The 5,259-nt window shown below is 36.6% G+C and overlaps 1 protein-coding gene across 13 annotated transcripts in view; it reads right to left on the reverse strand.

Annotated features, from left to right (window-relative positions):
• Nucleotides 1–5,259, reverse strand: part of MAP2 (microtubule associated protein 2) — a 259,216-nt gene that overhangs the window by 120,182 nt on the left and 133,775 nt on the right. The window lies entirely within an intron of this gene.

Here is a 5,259-nt window from a genome sequence, read left to right on the forward strand (position 1 = left end):
ACTATTTGCTGAGCTCCACGCCATACTAATCTAGGACTCTAAATGCAGGACTCTTTGGAGAGAGCAGGGCAATCCATTTCGTGGAGGTCATGGCTCACTTGGAATGGGTTCTTTATAATAGTCCAGATTTAGGACAACATACTCATTTATCTGCTTTAACTGCATAGTAGTAGAAAGTAAAGGCTTTAAAGTCAGAACAAGGAATATGAGCTCCAGGTTTACCATTTCCTAGTGGAGTTACTTGAGTAGGTCATCTGCATTCTCCAAACTTTAGTTCTCTCATCTGTAATAAATATAACAAGATCTGCCATTCCCATTCCAGGGATTGTTGTAAGCCTTGTTATGTTGTATATTAGAAAATGCTTTCTATGCCTTAAAAAGTAGTACAGAGTTATTCTTCTTTTTTGTAAAGTCTAAATGCAACTTCTTAACGGATCACATTATTCCGACTACTTTATAATCTGAAGTCTACATCCTGGATCTTTTTGTGAGGATAGTATACAGTACAGGACCTAAAAATGCATGCATACAGTAAGCTATTTATTACGTTTATTTCCTTTTGATCTATTGGACTATCCACCATTTTGTAAAAGAAAAGTATAGCAGTGTGACCAGTTATATGAATTACTCAAGATCATGAGTTCTTATCAGGATTTAAAATTTTTTGTCACTATTAGAACTCATATTTCCACAAGTATCAATGTAAATCTTGGCAAGTCAGTCACTTTAGGGCTTTCTGGCCCCACTATTTAAAGAATAGGCAGTCTAGTTATGTTTTTTCCCTGAGATTCTAGAATATCACAAATTCACTATAATGTGCTCAAAATCATGCTATCCAGTTGCACACAGGCACTATGTGAGAAGACTCTTTAATGCCTACGTGTTGCATCTTATTCTGTATACAAAACTACGAAATCTTACCATGAGAAAATTCTACAATGAGCAAGAAATATTTTTAAAGAAAACTAAATACAAACATTGTTAACCTTGAAAATAAAACATAAGCTCCTCCTGGAAAGAAACGTCATTTCTTAATTTCTTACACAACGTGAAGAAAAATGTTTTGCTTACAATGTGTTAGATGGAGTAGCTTTGTTTTAACAATTGCCAGATGTGGATCAAGGTACTTCTGACTGTTTTAAATGGTCATAATCCAGAGTCATTAACACCAGGAGAGAATCTGAAAAAAGGTTAATTCAAACCATCTGAGGCAGACCCAAATGGAGTCCACAAAAAAAGAGGATTGATTTAGACTTGTGGGGGTGGGGGTTGGGGGGGGGGGGAGGAGAAGGAGAAAAACCAGAAATTATCCTGTGCTACTCTGAGGCTCTTTAACTATTGCACAAATGGCTAAAGGGCACAGGCAATTTTACCAATTCCAGTTTGATGATGTAAAGACTAGCACTAACCACACTAGAAAAAGTAGAGTTAAGCACACACACACACACACACACACACTCACACATGACACTCATTTTCTTAACTTCAACACGGCATATGCATCAAGGGCATTTTCTATAAGGACAACATAGGGAGTACTAAGGCGCCTGTGACACAGCTTCCCTCCTCAAGGACATTTTGTAAATGTTCTCCCTGAAGAAATGTGGTTATCAATTTAAACTGAGTTCTGTTCATATGAAAACTAATTTGACACATCACTGGAATTCTTAATTTAAAGTTTCTAATGACACTGCTCATGCCTACTTGGCTTTAAGTAAACACCGAATTACTAAATGACAGTGACTAGGTCCAGAGATCTGGTCAGAGACAGAACCAGACCTTTAAACGAAGGATAAATGCTATTAAATATAAGGACATCACAGATGTTTCATATGCACTTAAGGTGTTTTCGTTGCTGGATGAGTTTGCCATATTTATTAGATTTCTTGTTTATTTATTTGGTATTTTAGAGCTACAAAGTGTGGTGTGGGAGAAATCAAACAAAATGCTCCCAAGTTCCTGTGGCTATCAAGGAGCACTGAGAGTTAGAGCTGAGCAATGGAGGCAGAAAAATAACACCCCGCCAGACACAGTCCATCAAGCTTCTTGTGACCACTTAGGCCCTCAGAACACTGCAATTGTCCACAAGCACATGCATCCTTCCTTCAGAAGAATGCAGGTTGCTGTCATCAACCAAAACAGTCCTTCCAAAAAGAAATAATTTTGTTGGGAAAAATGCATGCCTGAAATCAGAGACTATGCTCAATAGACCCTTGTGGCTTTGAGCAGAGTGACCCAAGGCTTGTATGAAAATGTGAGTGTCAAGAAGATGGGATGTGGAGACCTGGAAGCTTCACTACCAGGCACAGAGGAACATGAAAGATATCAAGAGCTCAGGGGCCAGAGAATTAAGCAAGCCAGAACTGTGCTGAACATCCAGGCACAGAGGAGGATAAAAGTCCAAAGAAATCATGAAGCAGGAATTGGAGTTGAGAAACAGGCACAGAGTTATGTTCAATCACATCCCTAAATCTGAGCCACAAGAATTCATTCTATTGGGCATAATAAGTATTGAGCATGGGAAGAAAGAATGAAATGTCAGTAGCTCATTAGGGCTGGTTTAATGGATTTTTCATAAAACAAGTAGCTGGATTGAAAAAACTCAGAAAAGGGTCAATTCTCTCGCCATCGAAGAGGTTTCCCCCCGATAGTGCTGCTGCATGGAGAGAAGGACTCATATTTGACTGGCTCATAACAACTCCTCCAATCATTTCTAATTTTTCTTGTCTGGACTTTCACCTTCCACCTCTTGCTAATCAAAGTATGATCCAAAGACCAGCAGCACTGATATCACCCGGGAGCTTGTTAAAAAATCTCAGGCCTGTCCTTAAACGTACAGATTTTGAATCTGCATTTTAATAAGATCCTAGTTGATTCGTCTCTGCTATAAATTTTCAGAAGCTTATCTGCCAGCATCTACTCTTACTGCCTTTTCATCCGTTCTCTGCACAACTGCTGAGTAATTAGTAATCTGAGTAATCTTTTAATTTTATTTGTTTAACCATTGACTATCCCCCTTTACCGAAGGAAAGTTCCATGAGGGCAGGAAAAGGGTATGTGATTTGGTGCTCAGTAAATATTCTCTGAATGAGTATGTGAATTTTCCTGTAGTCTAAGATAAAGTCCAGGAGATATGTAAGGTCCCCCATGTCTTTTCTTTACCTTTAGAAAAGTCTCACTCTCTTTTCTCCTGCTTTTATCTGCACGGAAGATGAATTTTGGTTCCCAAGCCCAAATCTTTGCCTGTACTCTTTATCTCTGAATTGTATACTTATGGGTGGCTAATATAACCTTCCTTATACTCTTTTAAATTTTATAAATTTTACAAAGTGTGTATTGTTTTTAATAACAGAAAATGTTACTGAAATAAATTCATCGGTCTTTTATTTATTCTTATTCTTCAATTTCTCTGGAAAATTTGAGTTTAGCTTTGTTTTCTATTTCACCTGTCCACTTCTTTCTTTGCTGGTTTTTTTTTTTTTTTTAAATCTTCTTTTAACTTTGTCAGTTCCTATTCTTCAATTTGCATTCTAAATGTGGGTGCTGTCAAGAGTGTTCTCTCTGGTCCTCGTCTCATCTTGATAATGTCATCCACATCCTATCTCCTTAATTTCTCTTCTCAGCTTTGGATCTCCATGTTCTGCAATTTACCAGACCAGATCACTGACATATCTAGCCATCACAGCCTAAACTCATCTCGTCATTTTCTATTCACTCTCTCACTAATTCAGTCAGCATTTATTAGCATTTATTGACTGTCTACTATATACTAGGCAGTCTGCTAGAGACCAGCAAGACAACAAAAATAAAAGAGGTCCTCTCTCCTCAAGTAGCTTTTAGTTATCTTCTTTCTCTCATTTTTTCAGTTATCATATTCAAACATTAGAGTCACCATTGAGCCCTTCTGCTTTTCATTCCTCCTACCAATCACGCACTTGCAATACGAATTCGAACTCAGAAACGCCTTTTATTATCATGACCTCTTTTTTCATGCCCACTATCGACTCCTTCCTTTAGGCTTCATTTTTTCCTACATTATCCTATGACAGCTTCCAAAGTAATGCTTTCTTCAACATACTCTCATACACAACTCTAATTTATCTCACACAGCTATAAAATAAGTCATCTGAAAATGCAGTTTAGGTAATAGTAGTCTCTTGCTCAAAATACACTCAATAGCTTCCCATTGAATACTGGAAAAAAACCAACAACCCTCAACCTGGCATTTAAGTTCTCCTTCAATGTATTAGGTTGAACTGAATAAAATTTTTATTTTGTAGTTCAAAAAGGGTAGAACATTAGCCATTTCATACGATAAAACCTAACAGTTTCCACGCACTTTTCTATCTTTATCTTCTAAGAATCCCCTCCTTCTACCTTATACTCCTATTCAATTGAGATCAGTCTATTTCCAAGCCTGTTCATTCACTTCCTTCGGTTCCTTTGCTAATGTTTATTCTTTCCGGAGCTCTTCCACGCATTCTCTCTCCCTTGAATACTTCTATTCATCCCTAAGTTCCATCTCAAAAGACTCATCCTCCATGATATATTTCCTGTTGAGTCTTTTCTCAATTGTTAGTAAACCTGCTGTGCAACGAAGTCCCTCAAGAAATTATTCATGTGTCTCTTACAGTACCAACGAGCCTTAGTGCTGCTTGTCTTATTCTGCCACACCCACTGAGCTCCAAAAGCATTCTGTTGTATTGACTCTTTTGCAAGTAGAATATCTTAATACATACATGTCTAATTGTTAGTGCCCTCAGTTATTTTTCTAGGTTAGAAAATTGTATTTAAGGTTGAATGTGGTATTTCCTCACTGTTCATGATACCGTTCCCTGCTTGTTTATTTAATTAGCCATTGAAACTTCTTCCACCATTATTTAAATTAAAAAAAAATCTTTTCGAGATATGATCTGTTATGTTACTTAGCATTTGAATTCTCTGGCTAATTTTCTAATATAGATTATGCAATTCAGTAATGTGACTTCATTGTAATGACATAGGAGATGCTTTATGAATCCATTTATTTGAAAACTTCCTAATTGGTCTCTGACATTCCTCCTTAAAGAATAAAGTTCCTCAGGTCAAAAATAAAATATATATATTAAAAATATAAAATATACTAGTGCTTGAATATTATGGCAAAGTATCTGAAGATATATTTACTTCTATATTATGTGTATAAAAGACTCCAAAAGCATACCATTTTAACCTTATTGCAGTAACATGCATATAATGTGCATAAATAAAACATTAAAA

The sequence above is a fragment of the Pteropus vampyrus genome, unplaced genomic scaffold (genome assembly GCF_000151845.1).
Source record: "Pteropus vampyrus isolate Shadow unplaced genomic scaffold, Pvam_2.0 Scaffold152, whole genome shotgun sequence".
Taxonomy (NCBI): Eukaryota; Metazoa; Chordata; class Mammalia; order Chiroptera; family Pteropodidae; genus Pteropus; species Pteropus vampyrus.